Below are 18,771 nucleotides of genomic sequence, written 5' to 3' on the forward strand. Positions count from 1 at the left end.
AGCAAACTGTCCATACTCGAACTTTATTTGGTAAAAATTTGGCTATATGAATTAACACAGTGGACAAACACGGTAATTGTTCTAGCGGCTTTTTTGTAATAAAAAAAAAATTGAATTTGTTTCAAATCCAAATTTGATGCGGAAGATCATAATGCGTGGTAATATTAAAAAAAGCATAACACAATTGGCGGTTTTAGTTAAACATGTAATGGCTCTTAAAAGCAATTTAGGAAAGTAATTTCCCAATGCTATTTCTAGCAACGAGATTCGAGATGATCCAACCCGTAATTTAAAAAGACAAAAGTTATTTTAGCTTAAACCAAGGTGAACCGAAGGCAAGGTATATTCAGTGATGGGCGGTAATTTACTGAATATACCTTGCGTTGCGTTCAATCTTCGAGTTGAACTGAACCATTGCTTCGGTCACTCGTCTGGTCTGCTAATTCTATATTAGCTACCAGTTTGTTTCGCACTCTTGGCTTCCTTAAGAGGTTTTCCATCTCCAGCTCAGTCACTTTCCTATGCCAGGCTGATGAGTGCTAATAAGCACGAAACTGCAGTCCTCGACTGGAAATGACTGAGCTGGTGGTGTATTTCACGTAGGTATCTAGTAGTTGATAACAATAATTTTTTACAATTTTTTTTTCGTCGATATTTTTCCACGTTATTAAAAAAAAATGAAATTTTATCTTTGACTTGCGAGAATAGTTTTGATGTGAAATGCACGGACAATGACCGAGAAAATAAATAGAAAAAAAAGTAATTAAAATATAATTAAGAATAGATAAAAACTCAACTTAATCCTAACGCGCAAATTAATGTTTTGTTATATTTTTGACGAAGTCAAAAAAAAAAAAAAAAGTTCACAATTAGCTACTACTACTACTTTTGTGCAGAATGAGGCTCAAAGCACGCGGCCCTCTACTGCTACTAAAATTTCCTCTCCTACCACATTGAAAATTATTCAAACACTTTACAAAAAATTATAATAATAATTCCTAAAAACCAGTAAACTTATCTAAGAGCAAATATTACCTATTGACCCATCTGGATACTGTTAAAGGCGAAACTTCACACTGTCGGCTATTTTTCGAGTGCTTTTTCCCGATTTAGACAAGGCAATAATTTTTCCTTTTAGCAAATTATTACCGGGAAAAGCGATTAATTCTACAGTCTATTGCAAAAAAAAAAAAAAAAAAAACAGAAGTTTTTTAAGTGTAGCTTTTAATTTTAAAAGTTCTATAACATATTATTTCATTAAACCTGGCTAATGGGCGGTAATTTACTGAATACATGAAGTAGTGTTTCGCATTATTTACACATTGACGTTTAAACGATATCCACAAAAACTGACGGTTGCAATATTGTGTTGTTCTTCTGCAGACACAGCGAATAAATTTATGCATTTAAAAAATTCATAAACGTAACTCTAATACAGAAAAACCACATTATAATTGATTTGCTTATTTTGTTGAACAATTTCTTTTTTTTTTACGAAGAAACCAACTTTTATAATTTCTGTTTTAAAAAAGTATACGGTCCCCTAAAGTGAGAAAAAATGAAATTTTAAGCATAGTGCAAAAACTACTGAATATTTTGAGCTCAAATTTTGGATTCCCCCATAAAAGCTCTTCTAGATTGTTTTTCTGTTGAAATTTAATATGGTTTCAGATCATGTTTTTTTCAAAAAATATTAAAATAATTCATAAAAAAACTAAAATTACATTTTAGGTGTTGCAAAGGGCGTTTTTATTATTGGGTCGATTCATATTTTGATATAAAAAAACAATCTTTGCCGTGCATAATCTATTTTTTTGTGCTATGAGTAAAAATATCAAAATACGTTTTAACATTACGAGAGGAATTTTTCAAAACTGGATTCTGAAGTAACGGCTGGAAAAAAGGATGCTGATCACAAATATGTAATAAAAAAAGGGGGTTCTCATTGAAAAATTTGAAGTTGATTCTCGTTTCAATATGAAGACGACCCCTTAAACGCAATTTTTTAACATAATTATGTAGAACTTTTTATTCCTAAAACAATGACACCTCACACGTGTCCCTAGCATCAATAGTCTTTGAATACGATCGAGTGTTTCGTTTTCTTTTTTTTTTATGACTGTACCTTGGAACGTGCCCTAAGGAACGTTGGCTGTCCCAAAGTACAATTACCACGTGGTTTAAGAAAAACTAAAATGATGGTCAATCTAGAGGCACTATCATTATTTTCTCATAAGAAAATTATTTAAAGTACAGGGTGATTATAATTAAAGTTCCACTTACAAAACACTGTAAAAATAAAACCACTGGTAAGAATGACGTCAAACTTCAACGGAATATTATCGAAGAAGGGGGAACTTGATGGCAGAAGAAAAATAAATAGTTGAAATTTTTAGCTACAGATGGCGCTGTAAGCCTCATATATTTTATAGTGGTTGACTAAAATTACAAATAAATCATAAAATATTACCTAAGGTGTAAACTATACGTTAAAACACCGTACTACTCAGCGTGCACGAAGATATTGGTGTGATAATGTTAGTTAAGTAAGCCCATCTAACACGGAAACGTCATATCACATCGGATGGGAAAAATCGGTTTTTAATTGTCCTAAGACCTAAAACCGCATAAAAAGCATTAGTAAAAATCGAATCTGTGTTTAATTTTCGTGAGACTGGCGCAAAAGATGTTCAATATAATATACCCCCGTTTTCTGTAACAAGTTGAAATCGAGAAACAGCATGTTCCACGACTGATCGAAGTGTTTCCGGGATCACGGTTAGAATGTGTTGCATAATGCATGCCTTCAGCTCAGCAAAGTTTGCAATCGGAGCACTGAACACAACAGTTTTCAGATAGCCCCATATTCAGAAGTCACACGGTTTACGTTCAGGTGATAGGTGACGGCCAGGTCTTTCATGGAGACAGTCGTAGTGAACTTCTCAGATGCGAAATGAGGAATTTGGCGTTTTTATAACAACTTCAATGAGTCGGGGAGCATGACAGGTCTTTTGATTTACATATTGACACTTGCAGCGCCATCTATTGCTAAAAATTCCAACTATTTATTTTTCTTTGGCCATACGTTTTCCCCCTTCTTCGATAATATTCCGTTGAAATTTGAGGTCATTCTGACCAGTAGTTTTATTTTTACAACGTTTTGAAAGTGGAACTTTAATTATAATCACCCTGTACTTCTCTTTTATAACAAAATAAAATTCAGTTGATTAAATTTACAAACACAAAACAGAAAATGAAATAAAAACGAAGAAAATATTTACTTTTGAGTCATGAAATTCTCTTTCTCGCACAAAATCGTCAATTTTGCCCATTTGATGCTGCTTTTTGCTATGGCACCATTTGGTGGTGAAGGTTGCTATTCGAGACCCCAAAAGCATGGACTACTAAAAATCGAATCTTAGAAATTAGCAGTGTCCCAAGATACAACACTCTCCCCTAAAGTATTAAAAAAGAAGGTCCACGTGCCAGGGTTCCAAAAATGTTTTGAAATGCGTTCCCAAAAGTTTGCTGAACCAAATAAGTGTAGCAACATGAAGGGATAACATGAACGGTTGGCAATTGCTCCGCAAAAATGACGAAACTCCGCGGCCCCGCAAAGAAATCATTTTGATCCGCATTTCCCGGACGAACGGTTTCAAGTTTATATTTTGCTATTATCATGACACACATGTAAATATGGGAAATTAAACATGCTTATGCTCATAAATTGAAATAGTGTTTTAAGCTGTTTTATTATTTTAAAATAATTTTATTTTTATACTAGTACTGAAAATGATTATTAAAACTCTAAAACAATTTCAGATAAGTGGTTTTGGTTATTTTTATTTATTTTTATACAAAATACCGAACTGCTCCGCAAAATTTCCAATTGATCCTCAAAATCACCACAGATGCTCCTCAAATTGTTCCTCCAAGGTTGGCAACCCTGCATGAGAGGATCATGATTGACGTGTAGCAACATGAAGTCCAACAAAAAGTATGACTTTACCTGATCGAAACGGGCCATTGTCCGACGTTGATATAAATCAAGGGTGTTCTATAAAGTATTAAAAAAAGGGGACATGGGTCAGGGTTCTAAAAATGTTTTGAAATGCGTTCCCAAAAGTGAGCTGAACCAAATAAGTGTTCTAAAAAGTGTTTAAAAATCGTCCCAAAAAGAATGGTTTTTCAAAAATGGGGGACAAGTGTCTGATGACTTGCAGTGTATTCATACAATACATATTTGAACAAAAATATAAGCACCTTCAAAAGGATTCCTGATTTAAAGCTTTAAGTTGCACTCTGATATTAATGAATTTTCTTGAAAAATCAAAATAAATTCTTCAGGAAAACTGAAAGTAATCATCTGGTTTGACACATTTTGTTCCACGCAAACTCGTTCAATGAGGATATCTAATATGCATATCGTAAAATCTTTAATTAGAAAAGTAATTAAAGTTAAACATCGGAAATACAGATTGTTCATTTATCGAAACACGCTCTAATTAGCAACTGTTACTTTCTGATTATTTACTATTTAAATGCCTGAAAACCAAAATGGAAAACTGATAATTTCTGTTTTGATAAGAATCAGTGAAATTACTTTTCTCAATTTTATTTTACACATGTTAAATTTCTTTTAATTAGTCATAGAACGAAATGTTTTTGCATCGTTTTCAAAATGTTGGAAGCAAAATAATTTCTGCTCGATTCATTGGCAAGTTAATTCATTAATAGTAGCAAAAATTATTGCTACCAGTTGTCCTACGTGAGCACTGGTACGTGTGGTATTTTTTTTTAATGAATTCTCCTTTAACTGTTATAACTGTAATGAAATAAATCAATATCAATAAAATATTAACCTTCTTGATAATGTGACCAAAAGTGATGCAAAGAAAGCAAAAGTTCTACGGAAAAAAAAAAACCTGTTGCAATATATTTTCTTTCATGTGTTTTTTTTTTTTTTTTTTTTAATTCTGACCTAAACCAGGGGCGGATACAAACTACTGTTTACGGGGGTAGGATGAAGAATGATGCCCCTCCCCTTTGAACGAACCTACGGTTATAGATACGAAAAACTTTTAAAACTGCTTGCGTGTCGATAAAAAAAACATCAAATCGACCAGTAATAGGGCACCATATGTGACACAAACATACTAATTAATTTTATCAGCAATGAAAAGGAATAATATTTCAAATATTGCCTTTAAAAAATGAATTCAAGAGATTACTGAAGTCATTTACATTTCATACATCAAATGTTTGAACACAATGTGGGCGGATAATATTGTCGATGGTTTAGGGGATTGTGATCCCCATGACTCTCTCCTGCTAAAATCGAACCAGTTTTGAAACGCCCACTGATTGTGAAAATTATGCCATTTAAAAAAAGAAAAAATAGTTTTTAGTTTTAAATGTCGTTTAACTTCTAATGTGGTTTAGCTTTGTTTATCGCAGCGCCTTTTTTTAAATACAAAAGTTGAAAATTAGACAACACTTTAAATTTGTTAAATTCTTTGTTTGACAAAGAACATTATCGATTTTAACATATTTTCTTTTTCGAAAATTCCAAACAAGCTACCTTTCCAGAACGTTTCATATTTTAAATGATATGCATGTTAGCAATCACACTATCTCTCCTCTCTTCCTTTCTTATCTTCATTTCATCCTTTTTTTTTTTTGAAATGGAAAATAACTATTGTGCTCACCCATGCTTTTGTATATTTCACTCTTCTAAATAATATCAAGGAACATTTTCCCACCTCACACTGTAAAAGCGATTCAGAAACGTTCCTGGAAAATAATGGGCAGCTGATACGCCAAATTTCTACCAGTAACATATCTTGAAAAAGCCAGGAAAGTTTTCCGATAAAATCCGGTAAACTTCCTGAAAAACTCAGAAATCTTCCCGTTTAAAGTCAGGTGTACCTGTTCGGTATAACGTAACAGCATGGCACCTTCCTGATTTATCAAGAAGGTTCTATAAGCAATATTGCAACCACGGCCAAAGCTAAGCAAGAATTACAGGTAAAAAACGAGAATTTTACTCGCCTGCAACTCTTACAAAGCCACGTAGTTCATACTTACTCGCCCCCCCTTTAGGAGCTTAAACGGCATGGACAGGCCGTAATTATAGCGCTGCAGATACACTTTATAAACACGCTCAGTTAATCTTTAAACTGGGAGCTAAAAATATGTTTCACAAAAGTAAGAAGCCTGCATTCGTGCAACTTGTAGCAATTCAGGAAACTTTTTGACAAAGGTCCTTGATTTTTCCAGGAAGTGGATAAAAACCGTTGAAATCCTGAAACGTTACACGGAAATAATCAGTAACGTTTAGGAATCTTTTACAGTGCAAAAAAACTCTAGCAATTTCTCTGTAGTTGACATATGAGGCATTGAGAAGCAAGGGTATTTAAGTGGCAAAATTAAAAATTTAGATTTTATCAAAAATTTAGAGATAACCAGTAAAAATGGTAAGTGAACCTCTCCTTTGCCTTGGAGCAGTAGGTGCTGATATACAGCATGATTCAGATAACCTTTTCAATAAAAGCCTACCTTATCTTTAAAAACGGGTTTTGCTCAAAACTTAAAATTGTCCACTTACATATATTTGCTTCTCACTGCTTCACATGTTAATTTGTTGTTTTTGAAGCGAAAATTAATTTGTATCCATCGTAAGTTTTCATTACCAATGCCCGTTTTTGCTGATTCAAAGCATATTTATACCAGTTTGGTGTGCATTTTAATACATTGCTTTTAAAAAGCTATTGTGAACAACACAAAGGTGCACTGACGAATGCGAAATGGACAAGGAACAGATTAGTGAATACAATCTGGTTTTAGCGAATAACATTAAAGGAAAATAAGGACAAGGACATGTTTACCAATAGGAATTTATCTTTTCAAGCATATTACTATGGTTGTTTTGTAAAACATGCATTTCCCTAGAAATAAAATTTGGCGGACAAATTCAAGATTAATGAGAATTAGATAAAGACTCAATTCCATTTCGAAAACAAACAACTTGACCTCCTCGTATTCGAATAGAACTATAAAATCCTATCTATATTCAACAAAGCATATTTAAATGAAGAATAAGCTGACATATCAAAAAAATTACCATTTTCAGTAAATAACGGGAAGTTTTAATATAAGGAAGTAAAAGTTAGAACTAATAAAAATAATTTTTTAAAAAAAGAATAAATAATCTTATGACCATATTCTTCTTTAACAAGTTACATTAACTCATGCATTAAATTTTATTAACCCTTTTCACATCAGACTAATTATTTTTTTTTTTTTTTTACAAATATCGTTAACGTTTCAAATTATTTCAAGCTACACACTATAAAAACGATACAGAAACGTTCCTGGAAAATAATAGGCAACTGATATGCCCAATTTCTGCCAGTAACATATCTCGCAAAAACCAGGCACGTTTTCCGCTAAAATTCAGTAACCTTCCTAAAAAATCTAGATAACTTCCCGTTTAAAATCAGTCGTGTCTCTAGAACTTCAGAGTAATCTCAAGTAGGGATAATATAACAGCGTGGCATCTTCCTGATTAATCAACACAATTCCAAAAGCAATATTGCAACCATGGCCAAGGCAGAATTGCAGGTATCAAGCATCTCGCTTTCTTGCAAAACTCCGTAGCCCAAACACTTATTCGCTCCCTTTGAGAACTTAATCAGTCTGAAGGAGTCGTAGTCGAATTGAAACCGATATGTTTTATAAATACTCTCAGTTAATCTTAAAACTAGGAGCTAAAATTATTTTTGACATCAGCGAGAAGTCAGCATTCGGACAACTTGTAGCAATTCAGCAAACTTTTTGACAATGATACTGGATATTTCCAGGAAGTGTATAAAAACCGTTAAAATCCCGAAACGAGACACGGAAATACTTAGTAATGTTTCGGAATTTTTTTACAGTGCACAAGTGTGTCACATTTTCTTATTCATTTATTTTATTGATTATTATTGCTATTATTTTTAATGTGTCAAAAGCTTTGGACATAATTACTGGTTTTTACTGCTAACATGCAGTTATAGAGAATTTGTTACTAACCCGTTTTAAGTTATTAAACCGTACATTTATTAGGTAGTTTAGAAATATCTTTTGCACCCTTTTCAGATAAGAATAATTATTCTCTAAAAATAGCTTTTACATTTCAAGTTATTACAAGCTCCACAATTTTATCACACTTTTTTTTTCTAATGTGTTTTAAAACCTTGAACATAATTAGAAGTTCGAGCAGCTGAGGTGGCAGTTACAGCGAACAAAATCTATAACCCATAAAACTATAACTTTCCTAAAATATTACATCTCTCCCTTTCAGAAGGTTTTTAAGAGGACTACTACAACCCAGCGACATAAGCTAATCAGAACTCGGGAGTCACGGTACTAAATAACAACGTTCGAACCATGATCGAACAAGACAGCTAGTTTTGTGCTTAAAAGAAGCAATCTGTAACACAATCTCCCTTTGGGAATGGGGTCTGTTCGTTAGATGGGAGTTCGTCAGCCGTAAAACACTTTCTGAGTCACGGAGCTCCAGTCTAATTTAAGTTATTGATCTACAAGTATCACTGAGCGGGGAGAAACCTGTTTTCTGTTCGCATGGATAAGTATCAGGATCAAAACTGCAGGATAAACTCGCAAGAGAGATTCGGGTTTAATATTTCTCTTACTTGAGGAAGGAAGGATGAGAATAAAAAGAGCTCCGATGTTTGATGTTTTTATTCATGAGCATGTGGAAATCAATAGGTCGGCTTTGATGCGCATCGGCAATATTTCGTGTAAACGTATATACGTTGTGTACGACCATTATACAGGGCAAACTGGTTTAACCTGCAAGTCATCTATTTTCGCTACCGTTAATTCTAGCATACTTCCAATTGAAAAAAATGTTTAAAATCAGATGCAGAGTTAAAATATTGAAAGTTTTAAGCAAAACAAAATGAGTCAAAAAATACAAAATTAAACTTTTTATACGGGTCCTAGGTTCCCTAACTTATATTTAGGGAAATAATCTCCATTAAAAATAATTCCAACACAAAAAGTTTGGCATTAGTACGATCAATATTCACCGAGATATAAAACGCCGCGCTTTGTGACTTACGCCACTTCACACTCGCCATCAATAACACATTTTGGGGGGAAATATAGTGGTTAACAAGCGTTTAAAATTATATGTGTGCCTCGAGTGCGATTTTTCAAATTGTTGGAGGTTTTGTGGTGTGGTTTTCCGTATCATGGCATAACATTTGCATTTATTTTTTAACAACAATATATATATATATATATATATATATATATATATATATATATATATATATATATATATATATATATATATATATATATATATATATATATATATATATATATATATATATATATATATATATATATATATATATATATATATATATATATATATATATATATATATATATATTTACTTCGACAACTTCTCATTTTTCTAAAAGGGTGATTAACCCCAATCTCATCTTCTGTACGGTCCCTTAAAAAACATTGAACTTGAATATCTGCTTGAGTTTTGGTCGTAAACATGTCAATTTTTTTGTGTTAGTAATATTTTTGAATGGAGATTACTTCCCTAAATATAAGTTAGGAGACCTAGGGCCCGTACAAAAATAACTTTTGTATTTTCTGACTTATTTTTATTTTTGCATCTGATTTCGAAAATGCTTGCAATTGGAAGTATGTATTTAAGACTAACGGTTCCGAAAACAGAGGTCATGCGGGTTAAATCGGAGCACCCTGTTTCGGAATACACGCTAAACTATGTAGTTGAAAGACTACATTAAAAATAAAAAAAATCATGAAGATTATATAAAATTACATATACGAGTATTTTTAGTTAAATGTTTGGAAGTTGCCATGATTGTCTTATAATAAAGCATCTAGAAAACATTTTCTACTATTCATATAAAATAAAAAATATTACTGTTGGTTTACAGTAAATTTAATGTCTAATTATAAATATGAGAATAATTATTCATTACATCTCAAAACTAAAAACAAATCTATGTACAGTCATAGAAAAAAAACGAAACACTTTTAATTATTCGGCCATTATACATGCTAGAAAGGAAAGAAAGGTGTCATCCGACTTGGTTTAAAGTCTTCTTTAAAACTACGTAGGTAAAATTTTGATAAGGGACCATATACAAAGCAAAATGAGCACCAACTCTTGATTTTCAAATGGGAACCCCTAATTTTTGCTACGTAATTATGTTTAGACCGCAGAATACAGCCAGTATACGAAATTTCACTGTACTCCGTGCAGTAGAAGAGGAGTTATTTAAAAAAAACGTTTTAGGGACCGTCTCCACATTGAAAACGCTTCTTTCAAGGTCACGGCTTAAATGGAATGTAAACAAAGAAAAAATCGAGATTATCCAGCTCAATTCATGATTTTTTGAAGTTCTCTTCGATACTTTTTAGCCGATTATGTTGCGGCAAAAAGCGATTTAAGGTCTTTTTTTTTTTTTGAAAAAAAAAAGTTAAAATATTTACTGATTTTTTTGTTTATCTGGATTAACCCAAGAAAGATGTATGGGGTTTGGCTCGTCTATCGTATAGATCGTTGTTTAGTAAATCGAATAATGAAAAATTAAAAGTAATGGAACTTTTTGCCTTTTCTAATATGAACCTATTGGATTGCTTATATTAAGAAAATTAGCCTCATAGAAATGTAAATATCCAACCTTATACCTAGAAAGATGATGTGAATATGTTTGATAAATGTATTGCGTCTATGTTGCAGGTTTATTTTGTAATGAATAGAAAGTCTTTTGATGTAAAATGGAATTGCGCGTTTCTTATTTCGCAGAACATCAGCAGAAGTTAGGGTCATCGCACACAAAAATATAAAAAATACACCGCACTACGTGGGAAGACGCAGCATTAAATAGATTGGAGACTCGAGCGAAGCAAGGTCAATTTATTCCGTGAAAATTTGCTCTAAATACATAAAATGAAAGAAGTATCAATCTAAAAAATAAAACAGAAACAGGAGAATATAAATACCCGTTAATGAGCAAACCGTTCATACTCGAACTTTATTTCGGAAAAATTTGGTTATTTGAATTAACACAGTGGACAAACACAGTACCTGTTCTAGCGACTTTTTTGTAATCAAAAAAATAGTTTTAAATCCAAATTTGAAGCGAAAGATCATAATGCGTGGTATTATTTAAAAAGCATAACACAATCGGCGGTTTTAGTTAAACATGTAATGGCTCATAAAAGCAATTTAGGAAAGTAATTTCCCAATGCTGTTTCTAGCAACGAGATTCGAGATGGTCCAACCGTAATTAAAAAAAGACAAAAGTAATTTTAGCTCAAACCAAGGTGAACCGAAATCTGACTTCTTGTCATTTCTCCGATTTTGTAAGATTGCTAACAAAACCTCGCATTATTTGATTTTGTTTCGCGATCTATATACCTGCAAACTAATACTTTCTCAGGTATCAGGATGGCTCACCTATAGCAATACTATACGCGGCATACCCGACAGGCGGGTTGATCTATCCAGAGCCTACAATTTCGTCCTCATGATCGATTTCTCAGACTGGAATCGGACCCAATCGTGTGGGATGCAGAAGTCGTCTTATTGAAACTGAGATTTTGAATAAACTGGTAGGTAAAGTAAATTTATCTGTTGTATGTTTACGGCATCTCATTGGTCAGATAAATTTTCTTCATCCACCAGTTTTTAGGCACTCTTCGCTTCAATGACATGACACCTGCTTCATTGCTCGGTTAAACCTAGTTCAGGGCTGTTGGGCTCAGTACTAGGATCCACCGTAGTTCCCTCGCAGTAAAGACGCGGGACGCATTCAGTCCGCGAAGCCGGTCCGTGGGGACCCTTGTTTGCTTAAAGAGTAATATCAGGAAGTAAAAATAGTTCCAGTGGCATAACGTTGGAGCCGAATATGCAGATATTCGATTCTGAAAAACATGCATATAATAAGATAGGCATCTATAATATATAACAATAATTTATTATAACTTTCTTTCTTTGTCGATATTTTTCCATGTTATTCGAAAAAGAAGAAAATTATTTGAAATTTTATCTTTGTCTTGCGGGAATGATTTTAATGTGAAATGCACCGACAATGACTGAGAAAGTAAATAGAAAAATAGTATTTAAATTATAATTAAGAATAGACAAAAACTCAACTTAATCTAACACCCAAATTAATGTTTTGTTAAATCTTTGACGAAGTCAAAAAAAAAAAAAAAAGTTCACAATTAGCCACAACAATTACTTTGCGTGCAGAATTCGGGCTCAAAACATGCGGCCCACTACTGCGATCGACATTTCCTTTCCTACATCTTAACACATTGAAAATTATTCAAACACTATACAAATAATAATAATAATAATAATAATAATTCCTGAAAACCAGTAAACTTATCTAAGAGCAAATATTACTTTTTGACCCATCTGGATACTGTTAAAGACGAAACTTCACACTGTCGGCTATTTTTCGAGTACTTTTTCCCGATTTAGGCAAAGCAATAATTTTTCCTTTTTGTAAATTATCACCGGAAAGAGCAATTAATTCTACACTGTCTATTGCAACATGACTAGCAAGATAATGAAGTTTTGTTGTATGTTTCTGTGAAAAAGTTGTGCATGTTTATTTATTTATTTTTTGAGTTATTGTTTTACAAAAGGCAATGTCTAAACGCAAAAAAAAAAAAAAAAAAAAAAAAAAACAACAGAAGTATTTTAAGTGTAGCTTTTAATTTAAAAAGTTCTATAGAATATTCTTAATGAAGTAGTGTTTCGCATTATTTACACATTGACGTCTGAACGATATCCACAAAAAAATGACGGTTGTAATATTGTATTGTTCTTCTGGAGAGACAGCGAATAAATTTATGCATTTAAAAAATTCATAGACGAACTCTAATGTAGAAAATCCACGTTGTAATTGGTTTGCTTATTTTGTTGAACAATTTTTTTCTTTTTTTACGAAGAAACCAACTTTCATAATTTCTGTTTTAAAAAAGTATACGGTCCCCTAAAGTAGGAAAAAATGAATTTTTTTGCATAGCGCAAAAACTACTGAATATTTGGAGCTCAAATTTTGGATTCCCACATAAAAGCTCTTCCAGATTATTTTTCTGTTAAAATTTAATGTGGTTTCAGATAATATTTTTTTCAAAAAATATTAAAATAATTCATAAAAAAACTAAAATTTCATTTTAGGTGTTGTAAATCATGTTTTTATTATTGGGTTGGTTCATATTTTGATATAAAAAAACAATCTTTGCCATGCCTAATATAGTTTTTGTGTTATTAGTAAAAATATCAAAATACGTTTTAACATTACGAGAGGAATTTTTCAAAACATGATTCCGAAGTAACGGCTGGATCGAATTAAACAAAACTTTGTATACAAAGTTAAAAAAGAATGCTGATCACAAATATGTGATAAAAAAAGGGGGTTCTCATTAAAAAATTTGAAGTTGATGCTCGTTTTAATATGAAGCCGACCCCTTAACAACAATTTTTTTACCATAATTATGTAGAACTTTTTATTTCTGAAACAATGACACCTTACACGTGTCTCTAGTGTCAATAGTCTTTGAATACGATCGAGTGTTTCGTTTTTTTTTCTATGACTGTACATCATTTTTTTTTATTTCATTGTGACGTAGTAAACAACGTAGATATAAGTATAAATTAGCAAATTGCTTCCACGCACGTGTTTCATCAGGGTTTCAAAGATATCACTCTTTAATGCAACGAACTGTGAGCATGTGGCTGGTAATGTCTTCCGAGTTCGTTTAATTTGTGCTCTATCTACGTTGCTTATTGTTGCATGAAGATACTTATTCCTTTCGAACTTTTGAGTATTTTACTTTCTATAATGCTACATATTTTTTTGCATATGACCTCTTCATTACTTGCAGTTTGTACGAAATGAAAAATACCTTATAGAATCGTGCAAGATTTTATCAACCTCATAACTGATATTTTTAAATCTTTTTTTTTTACTCGATTCTTTGTATAAATGAACAAAGAGATGCATGGTAACGTATTACATTAAACATACTTTTACGCTTTCATATAAATTTAATGCATTTTTTCAATCCTTTTGTTTGTTCATAAACTAGACCTGAAGATAATCACACGCCACTCGTCCTTTGGCAGCTAAATGTTTTACTTTGGCGAGTAACTGAAACACTCAATTGGCCACATTTTGAAATCCCTACCACCCACAGATAATTATTATTTCAATTATTTAATTTTCCTTTTTTCAAACAAGTCAATTCTATTGTGTCGCATTTAATTTGTGATGTGGAAATCTCTCAAGAACTCTGTCCTCTCAAGAACTAGCAAGCGTTAACTCACTGAAAGAAAATTCACAATAGGTTTAAACGCACCTTTGGGAAAGGGGTAAAAAGAAAGAAATTCAATTGAATCACCGTTTTTTTTTTTTTTTTTTTGTGTGGGTGTTAAAAATAGTCCTGAGTAAAGTGACTATTAATGATAGACAGGTGGCTACTAGACAAAAGAATCTACCAACCACTGGCTAAAAAATAAACTTAAAATTTCCAAGCTTATCATACACGCTACAAAATCAGTCCGATTTCACGTTTTTAACCTTAATACTTTAACCTTTTTGAGACAAAAATGTCCTCCCGTTACCGTTTTTTAAATTTGATTGTTTTTTTAAAAGTTACTATCAAAAAAAAATCCTGGCCAAAATCCATGCATCAGGTTTTGAAAAATATGTATTTTTATAAGCTCACAGACATAAACGTATCGATTTTTTTGTAAAACCTGTCCTTCCGTTACCGCCGGAATTCATCTAGTACACTAACATAACGTAACCTGGTAAGAATTCTAAAACAGAGCCTTGCCAGGAAGGTTTATCTTTCCTTTTTCGGTTTCAGATTTAAATTTGTAAGCGGCCAATCACGCTGCGAGAAAAATTCCTAGGAGCTTCTTGTCCGAAAAAAATTTTACGTTGCAAAATAAATAAAAAATCTAGAAAACAATGCGTGTTGTAAACGAGTCACACCGCAGATATTCAGTAAAGAACCAGCATTATTTATATTTATTCACAAACATAATGGTAAATTTACAAACATAATTAAAATTAAAAACGACATTGAGTTTGTAATACTACTGATATCGCCGTTGAAAAGCATAAAATAAAACTATCATTTCAAAACTCATTCTGTTGGCAATGCCAATACCAAAAAAAAAAAAACTATCTTTTTCATAAATAATTCAAATTAGACGTTTTGTTATTTAAATTAACTATCAGAAAAAATGAATGAGGCACACTTTGTTTGCTGACTGTAGACTTAAAAGTGGTTAACTAAGTATAGAACCAATATTACCCGGGTAGCTAACTTCGTTTCATAAACGTTGTAAAACGGTTGTTAAAGTTGTGGCAGCCATTTTAAAATGTTTCTGAAACGTTTAAACGTTATATGTTTTATCTGGGCTTGTTCTCCATAAAAATGTTACTAGATTTAATGTTTTTTTTTAAATTTATTTTTTTATTTTTATAATGGCTGTCACAGAATGACCAATAGGAACCATAGTAAATTTGGGACATAAAAGAATAATTTAAGGAAAAAAAAACATACGTTAATTGTAATGTTACAATAATGTTTTGTGAAAGATATAATTCAACTGACTCTATATTTTGTTGAATCTCAGCATGCTCTACAATTACATCTGAACTCCCAAAACTGGGATACTCCATATGCTGCTAAATTACGTCTGTACAAACAATAAATACTTAATTGTACGCCAATAAATTGAGAATCAATTTAAAAAAAAACAAACATGATTATTTTATGGGAACTCTTAAAACTGATTTTTTTTTTTTTTTTAAGGAACATTCCAAATGTCTCGGATATGTTTTACACCGTTTTCACGAGAATGTGCCCATTTATGAAATTAATATACATGACATTTATTACTAGAAATTGTTAGGAGGAATATTTATATGTTATGAAACAATAACAAATCTTTGATGAAGCAATTATCATTGTTCTTATTTTTTATTTCTAGTTTGCACATAAACAACAATCTTTCGTTGTGATAAAAACACCAACATTCCTAATTGGTTTGTATTAGCAAAAGTAATTACGTTTCTGATATCATGGAAATGTAGTCATCTGAAGGAAATTATGACAGCAAAACTAGAAACCTAACATTTATAGTTTGCTGTTTTATTCTTTCCAAATAATATGCATGATATATAGTGCCCATTACTAGGAGCAGTTCTTTCATACTTTACTCGCTATAATAACAATAAAACTGACAAAAGAATAATGCCATCACATCATCAAAGATAATAGCGAGTACATGTTGCAATTTCCTTTATTTGCAGAAAAATTACTCTTATTCAGCAATAAAATCATGCTTTCGCATAAAAAGAAACGTTTGCTTAAGTGAAATGGATTTATTCTTACTGCTTAATTAAAAATCATTTCACAACAAAACAAAACCTTTTTCTACTCTATTTTGAAAATCGCTTGTTTCTGTACTAAATGAGCATTTTTCCTGCAGATTTCTCTTACAGCCAGTATAGGCGATTTATATGAGTTGTATAGAATTAAATGTTTATGAATGTGTATGTTCATACACAATGTTGTGCAGCGGCACGACATTTCATGTAACACTTAAAAGAGTGGTAGAGGGCAATGCGGCCGTGATCTGTAGTGTGTAGGTATAAGAAGATATTACAAGGTTTCATTACAGAAGTACAAGTGGATTTTTATTCTGGATTATCAAACAACAGAGTAGGGTTGAAGCACTCCATACAGACAGCAAAGCTGGGGGGTTAATCCATAAAACTCCTAGGCTACGGGCAATATCGTTTGGTCCGACATTGGCAACATCATAACGTCTCGATTATTCCAGAGCCTCTCCGCCGTGATACTTCCGAATCCGATTCCGAGTCTACAACTGACTACAACTGTATTTATGTCGAGTACTGCATATTAAGTGCCTCCACTATTTTTTATACCGATAGATGGCAGCACCATCACCGGATCGAACAGTTAATGAGAATTTAGAATTCACTTGGAGGACATTGAGACCACGAGCATATTTAACGTCGCCCAGTCCCCTTTAGTGACGACGGTGGATCTTCGACCATCGAGGTTCGAACTCAGGACCCTCCGGCCCCGAATCCGACACTCTATCGATCGGGCTACCACGGCCCCATCAAATAAAGATGATTCGGCATCGCAAATAGAATGATTGAACATGTTGCTAAACAGACGCCATCAGAACAAAAACATTTTAAAACACGAGGCGAGTAGTACGATTGGGGTGGAGGAGCGAACCCGGCGTGTTGTGAAGGAAGTGAACACTGGCGGAGAAAGTGAGAAACACCGGAAAACTGTAGCGGGAGAACGGAAAGCTTACACAATGTTGTGCAGCGGCACGACAATATAGTAGGTATTTTGCTCAGTACAGAACGGAAATCTATCTAAACGGTTTTTAGTGATGGCGACACTATCCTCCTCAGAACCAAGCAAAAAATAGAGACCTAATAAGATAAATAAATGTACTAAAAATAAAATAAGAAATAACAACCTCAAAAAGCAAAAACTGCAGGTTACTGCAGACACGTGTCTCATCTCTTGTCGGATATCTTTTTAGCCATACACTGTAAAAACGATTCAGAAACGTTCCTGGAAAATAATGGGCCACTGATGTGCATAATTTCTTTCAGTAAGGTATCTTACAAAAACCAGGAACGTTTTCCACTAAAACTCAGTAACCTTAATGAAATTATCAAGGAAGCTTCGTAAAATAATAAAATCGCTGGAATCTTAGAATAAACTTAGGTGGGTATCCTGTAATAGTTTGGCACTTTACTGCGTTTCGAGGAGAGCTCCAAAAGGAGTACTGCAAACATGGCCGAAACTATGACAGAATTGGAAGCAAAAAACAAGAATTTTACTCGACTGCAGTTTTCGCAAAGCTACGTAGTCCATAGACTGATTTGCGCTCTTTGTACTCCGTATCAGTCTGGACGGACCGCAATAGAACAGAAGGCGATAGTCTTTATAAATACGCTCAGTTAATCTTTAAATTGGGAGCTAAAAATATTTTTTTTTTTTTTTTACAACAGTGAGAAGTCTGCATTCGTGCAACTTGAAGCAATTCAGGAAACTTTTTGACAAGGATACTTGATTTTTCCCAAGAAGTGGATAAAAACCATGGAATTCCCGAAACGTTGCACGAAAATACTCAGTAACGTTTCGGATTTTTTTTACAGAGTAAACTTTTTTTTTACATTTAAAAAGAAGCTCCTTGCAACGCTGAACCACGTATCTGCAATAATCTGCAATTGGGCCATGGTGGCCTGCTTGGTACGGCATTTTTACAAGATGTGAAACTTTCTTTTAATAACTTTTATCACATTTAAATTGTATCAAATGTGACACTCTAGAGTCAAAAGAACTGCTAAAGAAGCGTTACTATTCTGAAGGAACAAGGACTCAATAAAGAGTAATAGTTTATTTTTACACTGGTAGTTAAAAATGATTTTCGTCATTGAATAAAATCGGCATTCTTAGAACTTCTAGCAATTCAAAAATGTTTTTCGCCAAAAAAAAAAAACTTGCTTTCCACAGGAAACTGGGGTAAACTTTTCAAATCCCAAAACGTTAAGCGAAAAAGTAATCATTTACATTTATTATTGTTATTTTTTTACAGTGATTACTTACAATGACATA

Source organism: Uloborus diversus, chromosome 8 (genome assembly GCF_026930045.1).
Source record: "Uloborus diversus isolate 005 chromosome 8, Udiv.v.3.1, whole genome shotgun sequence".
Lineage (NCBI taxonomy): Eukaryota > Metazoa > Arthropoda > Arachnida > Araneae > Uloboridae > Uloborus > Uloborus diversus.